Genomic DNA, 16,383 nt, shown 5'->3' on the forward strand with positions numbered 1-16,383 from the left:
ATAGGCATAAATATGGATCTCTTCCAGTCGGTTGGCCAGGTAGCTGTCTTTCAAATTTCTTGGCATAGATGAGTGAGCACTTCCAGCGCTGCAGCTGTTTATTGAAACATCTCAATTGGTGTTCTGTCAATTCCTGGAGCCTTGTTTGTCTCCAATGCCTTCAGTGCAGGTTGGACTTCTTCCTTCAGTACCATCAGTTCCTGATCATATGCTACCTCCTGAAATGGTTGAACATCGACCAGTTCTTTTTGGTATAGTGACTCCGTGTATTTCTTCCATCTTCTTTTGATGCTTCCTACACCATTTAATATGTTCCCCTGTAGAATCCTTCACTATTGTAACTCAAGCCTTGCATTTTTTCTTTAGTTCTTTCAGCTTGAGAAATGTCATGTGTGTTCTTTCCTTCAGATTTTCTAACTCCAGGTCTGTGCACATGTCATTATAATACTTTACTTTGTCTTCTCAAGCCGCCCTTTGAAATCTTCTGTTCAGTTCTTTTACTTCATCATTTCTTCCATTTGCTTTAGCTATTCGATGTTCAAGAGCAAGTTTCAGAGTCTCTTCGGACATCTATTTTGGTCTTTTTTTTTTCTTTCTCCTATCTTTTTAATGACTTTCGCTTTCTTCATGTATGATATCCTTGATGTCATTACACAACTCATCTGGTCTTTGGTCATTTGTGTTCAACACATCAAATCTATTCTTGAGATGGTCTCTAAATTCAGGTGGGATATACTCAAGGTCGAACTTTTGGCTCTTGTGCACTTGTTTTAATTTTTCTCAGCTTCAACTTGAACCTGCATAAGAGCAATTGATGGTCTGTTCCACAGTCGGCCCCTGACCTTGTTCTGATTGATGATATTGAGCTTTTCCATCATCTCTTTCCACAGATATAATCGATTTGATTCCTGTGTATTCCATCTGGTGAGGTCCATGTGTAGAGTCACTGTTTATGTTGTTGAAAAAAACAAATTTGCAATGAAGAAGTCGTTGGTCTTGCAAAATTCTATCATGCAATCTCCAGCATTGTTTCTATCACCAAGGCCATATTTTCCAACTACCAATCCTTCTTTATTTCCAACTTTTGTATTCCAATCACCAGTAATTAACAATGCATCCTGATTGCATGTTTGATTAATTTCAAACTGCAGAAGTTGGTAAAAATCTTCAATTTCTTCTTCTTTGGCCTTAGCGGTTGGTGCGTAAATTTGAATAATAGTCATATTAACTAGTGTTCCCTGTAGGTGTATGGATATTATCCTATCACTGACACCATTGTACTTCAGGGTAGATCTTGAAATGTTTTTTTTGATGATGAATGGAATGCCATTCTTCTTTAACTTGTCATTCCCAGCATAGTAGACCATATGATTCTCCAATTCACAATGGCCAATACCAGTCCATTTCAGCTCACTAATGTCTAGGATATCAATGTTTATGAGTTCCATTTCATTTTTGACAATGCCCACTTTCCCTAGATTCATACTTCATACATTCCACATTCCAATTATTAATGGATGTTTGCAGCTGTTTCTTCTCATTTTGAGTCATGCCACATCAGCAAATGAAAGCCCCGAAAGCTTGACTCCATTCACGTCATTAAGGTCAACTCTACTTTGAGAAGGCAGCTCTTCTCCAGTCATATTTTGAGTGCCTTCCAACCTGAGGGGCTCACCTTCCAGCACTATATCAGACAATGTTCCACTGCTATTCATAAGGTTTTCACTGGCTAATTCTTTTCAGAAGTAGACCACCACATCCTTCTTCCTAGTCTGTCTTAGTCTGGAAGCTCAGATGAAACCTGTCCACCTTGGGTGACCCTGTTGGTATTTGAAATACAGGTGGCATAGCTTCTGGCCAGTAACACACAAACCCCCACAGTACAACAAACTGACAGACGCATTGGGGGAGGGGATTGTTAATGAGTTTTCTACCAATCCTGATGCCACATTCTTCTTCATATGTCCAGCTTTTTGGATTATTTTTCAGCATATAGATTAAATGAGTATGGTGAAGAGATACAACCCAGACACACTCCTTTCCTGATTTTAAGCCTCACAGTAACCCCTTGTTCTGTTTGAAGTACTGCCTCTTGGTCTATGTACAGGTTCCACATGAGCATAATTAAGTGATCTGGGATTCTCACTCTGTGCAATGCTATCCATAATTTGTTATGATACACACAGTCAAAATGCTTTTGCATAGTCAATAAAACAGGTAAACATCTTTCTGGTATTATTTACTTTCAGCCAAGATCCATTTGACGTCAGCAGTGATATCCCTCATTCCACATCCTCTTCTGAATCTGGCTTGAATTTCTGGAAGTTCCCTTTTGATGTACTGCTACAACTATTTTTTAATTATCTTCAGCAGAATTTTACTTGCTTGTGATATTAATGATATTGTTCAATAATTTCTGCATTCTGTTGAATCACCTCTCTTTGGAATGGGCACAAATATGGATCCCTTTCAGTCAGTGGGCCAGGTAGCTGTCTTCCAAGTTTCTTGGTATAGAAAATGAGCACCTCCAGTGCTGCAACCATTTGTTGAAATATCTCAATTGTTATGCCTTCAATTCCTGCAGGCTTTTTTTTTTTTTTTTCCCCACCAATGCCTTCAGTGAAGCTTGGACTTCTCCCTTCAATACCACTGATTCTCGATCATGTGACATCTTCTGAAATAGTTGAACATCAACCAGTTCTTTCTGGTATAGTGACTCTGTGTATTCCTTCCATCTTCTTTTCATGCTTCCTGCATTGTTTAATATTTTCCCTGTAGAACCCTTCAGTATTGCAACTCAAGTCTTCAATTTTTTCTTCAGTTCTTTCAGCTTCAGAAATGCTTAACATGCTCTCCCCTTTTGTTTTCTAACTCCAGGTCCTTGCACATGTCAATATAATACTTTACTTTGTCTTCTTGAGCTGCTCTTTGAAATCTTCTGTTCAGCTCTTTTACTTCATCATTTCTTCCTTTTGCTTTAGCTACTCAGCGTTCAAGAGCAAGTTTCAGAGTCTCTTCTGACATCTGTTTTGGTCTTTTCTTTCTTTCCTGCCTTTTAATGACCTCTTGCTTTCTTCATGTATGATGTCCTTGATGTCATCCAGAACTCATCTGGTCTTCAGTCATTAGTATTCAATACATCAAATCTATTTTTGAGATGGTCTCTAAATTCAGGTGGGATATACTCAAGGTTGTATTTTGGTTCTTGTGAACTTGTTTTCGTTTTTATCAGCTTCTACTTGAATTTGCATATGAGCAATTGGTGGTCTGTTCTGCAGTCAGCCCCTGGCCTTGTTCTGACCAATGATATTGAGCTGTTCCATCATCTCTCTCCACAGACGTAGTGGATTTCATTCCTGTGTATTCCATGTGGCAAAGTCCAAGTGTATAGTTGCCGTTTACATTGTAGAAAAAAGGTATTTGCAATGAAGAAGTCGCTGGTCTTGCAAAATTCTATCATGCAACCTCCAGTGTCATTTCTATCAACAAGGCCAGATTTTCCAACTACTGATCCTTCGTCTTTGTTTCCAACTTTCCTATTCTAATCACCAGTATTTATCAGTGCCTCTTGATTGCACGTTTGATCAATTTCAGACTGGAGAAGTTGGTAAAAATCTTCAGTTTCTTCATCTTTGGCATTAGTGGTTGCTGAATAAATTTGAATAATAATGGTAGTAACTGGTCTTCCTTGTAGGCGTATGTATATTATCCTAACACTGACAGCATTGTACTTCAGAACAGATCTTGAAATGTTCTTTTTGATGATGAATACAAAGCCATTACTCTTCAGTTTGTCATTCCCGGATAGGTGGATATTATTCCAGCTGAGAGTTCAGAGTGGTAGAAACTCTGAGAGGTTCGTGATATAAAGTAAGTTCATGAGCAGAGTTTTCTCCCCAATACCAACTGGTGATATAATCAGCTGCTCTGATGAGAAAGTGTTTTGTCAAACACTCTGTTGAGTCATAGTGAAGAGTATGAATGATATCACCTAAAACGATAACATTGGTTGTGCTTCATTTCTCTTCCACAACTGGCCCTGTCATCACCATTAGCATGGCCTTTCTTTCTCTTCCGATGTTATTCAGAATGTATGCCTCATCCCACTTTTGGACTCTCCCTGTTCCTTCCTTGTTCCTGTTGGTAACTTGCCATTTCTACCTTACCAATATTATTTTTTCCTTTCTACCAAGTATTATAAAGTGAGGCCAAGGAAAGATGTTACTATGCATTAGCCTATCTCTTTAGTAAGGAAATCCTGCCATTATTTATTTTTAATGAAACACAAGGTGTCTCAGAAGTCCTCAGAAGGGAGATGTGCCAAATGCTAAATCAAGAGGGACAATCACCAGTTGTTCAATAGATTCAGATTCCTTAAGGAGTAAAGTGGGAGAAATACTTTGAAAAGTATTCTTTGCTTAAGTTTTTGACAGAGTTGATAGCATTGAGAAATAGTCAAATTCAACTTGTTGGATAGTTTCAGGAGAAAAATGAAAATTTTGATTACATATTGATTTTTCTCAGGGTGAAAAGAATGAGGTAGCTTCTCCTTGTTTTGTTGATGAAACAATTTTCTTATCCAGTCTACCCATAGACAGGTTTCTATCTCTTGATTGCTAGCCTAATTATATTAAATGGTTGACTTGGTAGAAATATTTGCAGAGAAGGGGTATACTTGAAAGCTATCAGAAATAATTTGGATAAGCCTCTCTCCATTTTCTTTCTCAAATAAGGGAAATAGTCATAAGAATAGTTTGAGCCATCACTGAACATACATCATTTCTTGGTCAGAGAATGTATAATCTGATCTGAGAATCTGAATTGCCCACAAATATTTTACTCATCTACTTGGAAAACTTGGTTCCCCTCAAAGCAGAGCCTGAGGCAAAAGCTCATGTGATAATACCTTATTAGGGAGTGTAATCCCAAGGAAACAGGAGTGAGGGAACAGAAGAGTGGGGGAAGGAAGTTGGGAGAGCCAGTACAAAGGTGCCTTACCAAGACAGATCTTTCAGTTTTGCTCCTGCCAGGCCTCTGCAAAACCAACCAAGATACTCCCTCCCTGCCCCAGAATCCCTGTATATCCATACCTCAGTACATTTCTCCCTCCATAATAACTGAATGACCATTTTTATTACCTACAGAGAGGATTTCTCTTCATGACTGTCCTTCCACTCCTGAGTAGTGCTGTAATGCAGTGGCAGTCCATTTTCCACTAGCACTAATACATTGTGTGAAATAATGTGTAAACTGGGCCTAAGTTATCTCTTCCCCTATCACTTGGTCATAGAAGACCACAGTTCCCTGGGGCCCAAGACATAAGCTGAGGTAGTGCATTGGTGCAACAGATACAGATGACCTGAAAATCCGAGCTATAGGTGCTTGCAATTTATTCATGCCTTTCTGGACATGTTCAGGCTGAATCCCAAATGTTTCATTTATATCATAAGTCTGCTGATACATCCACACAAACTTATCAGTCAGTGTATCTGATAATACCATGACAGGTAACTCCAGTTGTAGTCACCTTATGTGATGGTTAATTTTATGTGTCAACTTGGCTAGGCTATGATGTCCAGTTGTTTGGTCAAACATTAGTCTAGATGTTTCTATGAAGGTATTTTGTAGATGTGATTAACATTTACAATCAGTTAATTCTAAGTAAAGGAGATTATCCTTGACAAAATGGATGGGCCTCATCCAATTGGTCAAAGGCTTTAAGAGCAAAAACTGTGGTTTCCCAGAGAGAAGCCGTTCTGCCTTAAGACTATAACACAGATATCCTGCCAGAGTTTTCAGTCTGCCACCTGACCTACAGATTAGACTCACCAGCCTCCACAATCTCTTGAGCCACTTCCTTAAAATTTCTGTCTCTTGTCTCTGTCTCTGTCTCTGTCTCTGTCTCTCTCTCTCTCTCTATATATATATATATATATATGTTGTTTTTATGTGCCATTGAGTCGATTCCTACTCATAGCAACCCTATATGACAGAGTAGAGCGGCCCCCGTAGAGTTTCCTAGGCTATAATCTTTACAGGAACAGATCACCAGGTCTTTTCTCTTGCAGAGCAGCTGGTGGATTCAAACAGCTGGCCTTTCTGTTAACAGCCAAATGCTTAACCACTGCACTGCCAGGACTGGTTTATATTTATATATATATATATATATATACACATACATATACATGTACGTACATATATACACACATACATATGTAAGTATATGTATGTGTGTGTGTATATATATATATATGGTGTTATATATACAGAAGCTGCAACAATGGCCTCAAATACAGCAACAATTATAAGGATGGTGCAGGACCAGGCAGTATTTCATTCTGTTGTACATAGGGTTGCTATGAGTCGAAACCTACTCGACAGCACCTAACAACAACAATGTATATATGGCCTATTGGTTCTTTTTCTCTGGAAAACCCTAACTAATACAACCGATGTCCCATGGTCCGGCACACAGTTTCTACTAAAATCTGCTAAAATATCAGAAGCCAATTTTTATATGAGACTACTCTTGTCATTCCCAGTTCTTGAACCTCTTAAGTTCTGTTGGCTCTGTCTATTTTAAAGCCTGGTCCTCCAGTCTTTCTAACAAACAATGAATACCCATATCCTTCCAGCAAATTATCTTTACTTAAGTTAAGGAGACGCTGCTTTTGTTCTTACAATCAAAGACTCCTGATTCATAAAAATGGTGTACTGGTCAGGCAGTTTAGAAGGCAGTTAGCTCCTCCATTCGTGCAAATATTGAATTATGATTTTGCATAGCATATGTTATTATCAGGACATTCAATGTATGTTTATCCACTAGAACAAAACGTAAGAAATTGCTTCAGTTTTCGAACATGCTCAAGGAAAACATTTAGGACTCTCATTACCATAGTACAGCAAAGTAAAACACCACAGCACAGTTTACATGTAGTTTGATCCTATGCTTCATTCTTTGGTTATTTCACAACCAATTCATGTAACTGTTCAACAGTATGCATTTAAAGAGCATAACGGTAAAACCACATATCTCGTTCCAGAAATTATGCCAGCTTGCATTTGAATTATTGTGCAGGCAAATATTGAAAATACCATGGACTACCAGAAGAATGTACAAATCTGTCTTGGAATAAATACAGCCAGAATGCTTCTTAGAAGCAAGGATGGTGAGACTTTGTCTCACAAACTTTGGACATGTTATCAGGAGGGATCTGTCGCTGGAGAAGGACATCATGCTTGGTAGAGGGTCAGCAAAAAAGAGGAAGATCCTCAGTGAGATGGATTGACAGAGTGGTTGCAACATTGGGCTCAAACGTAGCAACAGCAGTTGTGAAAATGGTGCAGGATTGGGCAACATTTCATTCTGTTTTGCATAAAGTTGCTATGAGTCAGACCCAACTGGAGAGCACCTAACAACAATAGAAAAGGAAAATCAACTGCAGTGATTTTGATGGCTTTTCTAAGAATTATATTTTCTGTACCTATCTAGGAGATTAGTTTAGGACATTATAAATGAGGAAATATCAACATCATTCTTAGGCACGTTTTTCCACAAAAACTATTTCCTAGAAATTGGTCATAGAGACAGCCAAGTGGCTAGAGAACAGAGATGAGAAGACTTTTCACTGCATTCTCTTTTGAACTTTCAGAATTTTACATTAAGTGAACTAGTATCTACAAAAAAATAAAATAAATTAAAAATCAAACTCCTAAGAAGGAAAGTAAATCATCCAGTACTCTATGTTTGAATGTATTGACTTATTTTAAGATGATGAAATAGTAAGCAATCACTAACAATTATATCTTTAGGCAATACTAAACAATAATGTTCAGGGATGCACACAGAATGATAAAAACATAAAGAAAAGTAAGGAAATACTTACCATAAAAGTCATGAAGGCAGTCAATTTTGGGGAAGAGGAGCAGGCTTATGTTAGGAGTGTGCTTCTGGGGTGACTGGCAAGCCTCTATCTTCTAAGAGAGGGAGTGGTTTTAAGAGAGTTCACCTTATGCTAATTCATTTATGCAGTTTTCTGTATTTGTGTTACATTTTAAAATATAAAAAGTTTTTAAGAGAGGGAAATATAGTTTTAAAAAAAATTAATGGAACAGGAAAATACAATATAATATTAAGTGAAATAAAAGAGAACACAAACTCTATACGCAATATGGTCTCAATTGTCTGTATGCAGATTGCATATTTGTAGAAATAGAAACTAAAATAAACATACAAAATGTTAATCATACCTTTTTTTAAAATAATATTTTATTGTGTTTAAGGTGAAAGTTTTCACAGCAAATTAGGCTCCCATTTAACAATTTCTACACAAATTATTCAGTGATATTGGTTACATTTTTCACAATGTGTCATCATTCTCATTCATTCCTGTACCTATGTTTTAGGGTTTTAAAATTTACTATATATTACTGCTATGATTTTTTCAGTGTACAATATAATAATTTATAAGATGAAATTTTCTTATAAAGGATAAAATGATAAGCCTAACTTGTACGGTAAGTATAAACTTAGGCATTTAATATATTATAATCATAAAATTTTACAGCTAGAGGAAATCATAAGACGTCATCTGATGATCACCTCTGTTTTACAGACACAGACACAAAGCAGCCGATAGGTTAAGTGATTTGGTCAAGGTTCAGGATTAGTTAGGTGCAGACCTGGAACATGTCACTGTTCTCCCAACTCAGCACATGGATCTACCCTCTCTCCCGCACTGATGCATGCCTCGTATGGAATGAGCACTCAAAGCCCTTTTCCTTAAAGAAAGTTTAAATTACTTCTCAAAACATAAGTATGTAAGAATTACAATTATGCAATATCACCAATGAAATGTAAATTGGTAATAAAATAACAATAAGGCCTCTGTTAAAAATTAATATTGGAACAAATTCACTTTTGAAATTTTTAAAGAAACAAGCAAATATCAAGAACAACAAAAAAATCCTTGAGCTCCTAAAATAGCTGCTTGGAATCACTCATTTAACATAGTAAAGGTAACTAGCGACTGCAGTAAAGTCCGTCGTTGCCATTTTCAACACTATAAAAATGATATAATGTATGAGGCAACTGTTATAAATCATGCTTGTTTTGACAGGCTGTTTCTGAGTTCCACCTCATTTGCACTTTAGCCCCACTTCTGTGCCATGTAGACCAAAGCAATCTGGATAAACACCACATGATCCTAATTGTACTCTCCCAGAGAGAGAAAAAAAATAACAAGTAATAGACAAACTACTCCTCCTAAAAAGTTCTAGTCGCCACCTAATTTGTTTTTGTCATTTCTGTCATTTCTAAAATGAGTTTTTTTGACACCTTAAATTTTAATTTCTCAATATGCAATATTTGAAATTTTCTCTCCACATCTTATTCCCTGAAAGAGGATCTCCAATCTTCAAGCACACAAAGTATTAAGCACCTACTATGTGCCAAGCCCACCACCCATTTGTCAGTTTGTCATACTATGGTGGCTTTCCAGTTGCTGTGATGTTGGAAGCTATGCCACCGATACTTCAAATACCAGCAGGGTCACCCATGGTGGACAGGTTTCAGCAGAGCTTCCAGACTAAGACAGACTAGGAAGAAGTACCTGGCAATCTACTTCTAAAAAATGGCCAGTGAAAACCTTATAAATAGCAGCAGAACATTGTATGGTGTAGTGCCAGAAGATAAGCCCCTCAGGTTGGAAGTCACTCAAAAATACACCAGGGGAAGAGCTGCCTCCTCAAAGTAGATTCAGCTTTAATGATGTGGAAAGAGTAAAGATTTCAGGACTTTCATTTGCTGATGAGGCATAACTCAACATGAGAAGAAACAACTGCAAACATCCATTAATAATCAGAACGTGGAATGTACAAAGTATGAATCTAGGAAAATTGGAAGTTGTCAAAAATGAAATGCTTGAAGATCAATATCTTAGACATTAGTGAGCTGAAATGGACTGGTATTGGCCATTTTGAATCAGACAATCATATAGTCTACTATGCCAGGAATGACAAATTGAAGAGGAACAACATTGCATTCATTGTCAAAAAGAGCATTTCAAGATCTGTCCTGAAGTACAATGCTGTCAGTGACAACATCCAGACACCTACAAGGAACACCACTTAATACCACTATTATTCAAATTTACACACCAACTGCTAATGCCAAAGATGAAGAAACCGAAGAATTTACCAACTTCTGCTATCTGAAGTTGATCAAACATGCAATCAAGATGCATTGATAATTACTGGTGATTGGAATATGAAAGTTGAAAACAAAGAAAGATCGGTAGTTGGAAAATATGGCCTTGGTGGTAGAAACAATGTCGAAGAGCGCAAGATTTAATTTTGCAAGACCAACGACTTCTTCGTTGCAAATACTTTTTTTCCAACAACATAAATGGCAACTATACAAGTGGAGCTCACCAGATGGAATACACAGGAATCAAGCTGACCACATCTGTGGAAAAAGATGATGAAGAAGCTCAATGTCATCAGTCAGAACAAGGTCAGGAATTACCTACAGAACAAACCATCCATTGCTCATATGCAAATTCAAGTTGAAGCTGAAGAAAATTAAAACAAGTCACAAGTTCACGAGAGCCAAAGTACGACATTGAGTATATCCCATCTGAATTTAGAGACCATCGCAAGAATAGATTTGACGCATTGATCACTAGTGAACGAAGATCAGGTGAGTTGTGGAATGACATCAAGGACATCATACATGAAGAAACAAGAGGTCATTAAAAAGACAGGAAAGAAAGAAAAGACCAAAATGAATGTCAGACGAGACTCTGAAACTTGCTCTTGAACATAGAGTAGCTAAAGTGAATAGAAGAAATGATGAAGTAAAAAAGTTGAACAGAAGATTTCAAAGAGCAGCTCAAGAAGATGAATTATAGTATTATAATGAAATGTGCAAGAATCTGGAGTTAGAAAACCAAAGGGAAGAATAAGCTCAGCATTTCTCAAGCTGAAAGAACTGAAGAAAAAATTCAAGCCTCAAATTACAATATTAAAAGATTCTATGGGCAAAATATTGAATGCAGTAGGAAACATCAAAAGAAGATGGAAGGAATACGTAGAGTCACTGTACCAAAAAGAATTGGTCAGCATTCAACCGTTTCAGGAGGGAGCATATGATTGAGAACTGATGGTTCTGAAAGAAGTCCCAGCTTCACTGAAAGCCTTGGTGGAAAAAAAAAAAAAGCCTCCAGGAATTGACAGAATACCAATTGAGATGTCTCAACAAATGGATGCAAAGCTGGAAGTGCTCACTTGTCTATGCCAAAAAATTTGAAAGACAGCTACCTGGCAAACCAACTGGAAAAGATCCATGTTTGTGCCCATTCCAAAGAAAGGTGATCCAACATAATGTGGAAATTTTCAAACACTGTCATTAATATCACATGCAAGTAAAATTTTGCTGATGATAATTCAAAAACAGTTGCCGCAATCAGGGGCAGATTAACAAGTATGCAAGGCACACACAGGTTTACAGTAAGATAAGCAAGGCTTAATTGTGTTTACTTACTAAACTGTAGTGTATAATTTCACATGGGTTTCACCACATCTTTGCCTTTTTTTTTTCTGGTTTGAAAGCAGATGAGATGTTTAGAGCTATGGCAGCCATGCAATAATAAGATCACAAAAATAAAGACAAAAACCAGCATGTGATATACACAGAAAAGAAAGACCTTGGATCCTTGATGACATTTTAGAGGGACTTCATTATGGATTGCCTATATCTAAATCTGTGTTAGGAAAACATTAAATGTTCCTGTGATTTAAGCCATTTTTAATAGCTTATTCCTAATACAGATACATATCTGGCTTGTTTATCTCTATAGGCTTAGTGCCTAGAATAATATCTGGCATGTAGCAAGTAGACAAACAACATTTGTTGAAAGAGTGAATGGATTTTTAGATGAACTACTAAGCATCATACCTAGCCTTGTGAATGGTAAAGGTGTTTTATTTATTTTATATTAAATTTTTGAGTGTAATTTCTCTGAAAAAAAACATTGTATAATGCAAACTCTCCAGGACCAGAAAATCAATCTTTATTAGTCTAGACCAATCATGGTAGTCTCATAACCTTTGCACAATGAATGATTTATGCCTGGGCATGAAATGGCAGTTCTGGTCAATCAGGCCAACTCTGCTACATATTTTGGGAAAAGGTTCTCCTCACTAAGAAAAGGTGATGCATGGAAGAAAATGATCCTCTTCTCAGGTTTTCATGGGATGTCAGGATCAGTAGCCATCTTGCAACGAATAAGGGTGAAACTTGAGGACCAAGTCACACACTAAGAATGGGAGCATGGATAGATGGAAAAACTGGGGTCCTTAATGACATGGTTGAGCCAATCCAGGAGCCAATCTTCCTCTGGACTCCTTGTCATATGATATAATAGGTATCCTTACTGTTTCATCAGTTACAATTAGGTGTTCTATTACTTGCAGTCAAGAACATCATAAATGATATGTGAGTTTAAATGCTCTTTGAAATGTGTACAAATAAATAGTAATAAGTCCCAATCGACATATATTACCACCTGCAGATTAAGAGAAATATTCCTATCAGTATGAAGCTTAAAAAAAAATCATACAGTATAGTAAACATATTTCCTAATTTTGATTTTGGTGGATAAATCCAAAACCATAGAATAATAAGCTGTGTTTCAGAAAAAATTCTAATATGTTATATAATTATATTATATATAATACAGATTTTTGGGCAGAGCCCTGGTGGCACAGTGGTTAAGAGCTACGGCTGCTAACCAGAAGATTGGCAGTTTGAATCCACCAGCCTCTCCCTGGAAATCCTATGAGGCAGTTCTATTCTGTCCTTTAGGGTCACTATGAGTCAGAATCGACTCAACAGCAATGGAGTTTGTGTTTTTTTTTTTTTAAATCCACGACACTTATGTAAATTACAAACTCTGGGAAAGTAAAAAATCCCCATGCAATGATTTAGAATTTTCAAAGCCACTCTCTGGGAATTGGCTAGAAATTAATCCTAAGTTAATATCTACTATGTCAGAGCACTATGCTAAAAATCTTACATGCATCTTTCTTATTTAATTCTTGTGATAAATGTATAAATTAAGTATTATGATTATTTCCCAGTTCTACTGCTTAACAGCAAGGCAAATTACTAAATTTTTTTAGCTGGGCTTTTTCAACTTTAATTTAGATAAATAGTATTACCTGTTGCAGAGCACTGTCATAAAGATTAAATGAAATAATGTGAAGCACTCAACATACAGGCAGGCACAGAATCAACAACATTTGATCTCAGAAGAGGAAAATGAAGCATCAAAAGATTAAGAGAATTTATTAAGTTCACACAGAGTGATATATATACCTATGCCATCGGTCTCCTGTATCCAAGCTTTTAACCACTAGGCTATAATATCCACAATTCTTGAATTTTATACTTCGTCTACAACTTGTTTAAATAAAGCAGTCTAGTTGGGAACTCTTTAAAGATACTGCTGATAAAGAATCATTAAAAATGAGAATTTTGCCTTTATTCCAATGGGGTTTTAAATTTTTTAATGAGAAATATGTATTAACGCATTACTTATTTAATTACAAGTTGTAGCTTCAGATCTGTCAGCCTCCACAACTGCGTAAGCCTATTCCTTAAAATAATAAAAATAAATGTGTGTGTGTGTGTGTGTCTGTGTGTGTGAGTCTTCTACAGGTTCTGTTTCTCTGGAGAACCCTGACTGATACACATTAATAATAAAACAGGACTAGAAGAAAATCTATTAAAGACTAGTAGTTTGTGTTCTTCTTTTAAGAACTATGGTTTCATGATTCCTCAGTCTACCTTACCAATTGGATTTAGAGTCAGGCTATTGTCCACATCATCCGGTGCCTGGTCCTGTTCTTGCTTAAACTTTGCAAAAAGCCAGACCAAAGATGCTCAGTAAATAAGTGGTAATCTCTGCTGAATTCTGCCTCCTGAAATGTGCATGATCACTGTTACCTGTGACTCATTATCACGTATTTTTTCATTTTAAAGTGTTTCGTCTGCAAGTTGTCACAGGAATGAAAATGTCTGTTGACTATTTAGGCAAACTATCTAATCATTAAATCTTGTCATTAGCCACTCAGTGTTCCCAATTTTGCTGTTGTGGTTAGCTAAGTAAACAGTTTCTGTTAAATAACATATATAGCACTTAACATCATTCCTGAAAAGTACTGGTAAATATACAAAGGTTTCTTAAAAATTTCAAAGTTTTAAGCAACATAGCAACATTAAGTTGTGGCATTTATAAAGCATGGTATTTACATTTTTGTTAATTATTCATTCACATTTAACTGTTTTCCCTTAGTGCTAAAAAGCAAAGAGCTGGTAGGCATGATAAAGATTAAAAACTCTCCCAAGCAAGGCAGAGGCAAGAACCTGAACAAAACTGAATCTAAAGAAAAAAGTAACAAGTCTAGCTTTATGCTACTGAAAGATGGAAGGATGGATGAATGGATGGATGGATAGACGGACAGAAAAATCGAGACCCTAGTTCATAATGTATTATATAATTTACATTTCAGTCAAGTGAGATATTAGAGAACCACAGGTTAATCATCTGAATGTAATAATTTACCAATAACTTAGATGTAGTGTAGTCTGGTTTTTCCAAGATGTGCTATCATTACCGTATATCTTTAGAAGAAAAAAAAATCTTAATAATGCTGTGGGTTTTTTTTTTTACAGCAAATCATTTATTTCCATTTATTCTTCTTTTTCTTATTGAAAACCTTTATCCTTTATTGCTTTGTTTAAAAATCCAAACCACCAATAGGACAGCAAAGCATATATTTTAATGAAGTTTAAACTTGCTGCAACCCTGAACAAGTAGAAGACTGAAAATAAGACTTTAATCAGTCAGCCAGGCAATTTTCTAAACCTGTCACTAAATTCTGTGAATCCATCTATGCAAAAGGTCAGCAAAAATAAAGGTTTCATTGCACAAGTTGATACCAGTACTGTGTCCTTTGCCAAGAATGCTTGGAAAAATAAAGGAGTCCATTGTTTCAATAGATTGCCCTGATGACTTAGTCAGAAAGGTCTTCTTTATACTAATTTAGTAGAAGAGACAGAATAAAGTCAAATAACTATTTTAAGGTAGAAGCACTTCAAAGCAGTGCTTAAGGGCTCTGGAGTTTGACAGATCTGGGTTTGAATCTTGGCTCTACCAGTTGTGAGATCTTAGTAAGTCAGATTAACGTCTCTATGACTCTATTTCCCCATTAGTAAGATGGGGGTAATAATAGCAGTCAACCATAGGAAAGATTGCTAGCTGTCTCTCAGTACCCATTCTCTCCTTCCTCCTTAGTAAAGAACATTAGTTTTTAGCTGGACACACAGATGCTGGATTTAAAAAAAAAAAAAAAGAGGACTTACATTTCCCAGTCTCTTTTACAACTAGGTATGACCATCTGTTGAAGTCCTGGGATACAAGAAATGTTATATGCTGCTTCTGGGAAGTTTCCTTAAAGAGAGGGGGTGTGCTTTCCTGCAGCTGGAATATGGATGTGATAGCAGGAGCTACAGTAGCCATAGCGGTCATGAAGTAACATCGGGAATGGAAGCTACATAAACTCGCAGTAGAAAGTAGAAAGAGATTGAGTCCTTGCAACCATGTCTTATCAACGCTGGACTTCTTAAAACAAGAAAGACAAATAAACCATGTGGCTTAAACTATTGTTTGGGGGGATTTAATTCTCCTCTTGCCATCAAATCTAATCCTAATTGATAATATCACAACAAAGAATAATTTTAAAAGTAAATGAGATCATGTGACTGATGTATAATAAGTCATCAATAAATGATACTTACTCTTATTACACAAGTAAAATATTATAGGCTAAATATTCAAAGAATAAAATATATCTAGAAAAGTTTACCTTTCATATCAGTGGCATTAAGGAATTATAAAGACACCTATTAAAGAATAAACTTTCTACTGGGAAGCAACTTTTGATGTTATTAGAATAACTATTACCTACAATATAGAAAAGAGGTAAAACAGACCTGGAATAGCACCTGATCCCCATGGTAACCACATATATTCTTACATAAAGTGTTGCCTGATGGTCTCAGCAAAGAGAGCCATAAATTTTAATGAAAAATTTTAAATGGTAGATAAAAATATGTTCATGTGGTATCCTGCAAAACAAAACCCTTTGAGTAGTGTTGGATCTCCTGATGATAATTTCAATTAGCAACAATAGTACTATAGACAAAAGAAACATTTTCTTTTGGAAAGAGAAATGAACTCTAAAAGCTAAAAAAAGACCATTACTGAAACTATATATATATATATATATATATATATATGTGTGTGTGTGTGTGTGTGT

General features: G+C 36.3%; 1 long non-coding RNA gene across 1 annotated transcript in view; it reads right to left on the reverse strand.

The window, feature by feature from the left end:
• The window catches only part of LOC111821423 (uncharacterized), an 82,249-nt gene extending 74,142 nt beyond the window's left edge, over positions 1–8,107 (reverse strand). Inside the window, exon 1 of the long non-coding RNA XR_002824846.1 lies at positions 7,887–8,107. This is a non-coding gene — a long non-coding RNA (uncharacterized LOC111821423). The remainder of the gene's footprint in view (positions 1–7,886) is intronic.
• Positions 8,108–16,383: the final 8,276 nt, after the last annotated feature.

The sequence above is a fragment of the Trichechus manatus genome, unplaced genomic scaffold, assembly GCF_000243295.1.
Source record: "Trichechus manatus latirostris isolate Lorelei unplaced genomic scaffold, TriManLat1.0 scaffold00083, whole genome shotgun sequence".
In the NCBI taxonomy this organism is placed as follows: Eukaryota; Metazoa; Chordata; class Mammalia; order Sirenia; family Trichechidae; genus Trichechus; species Trichechus manatus.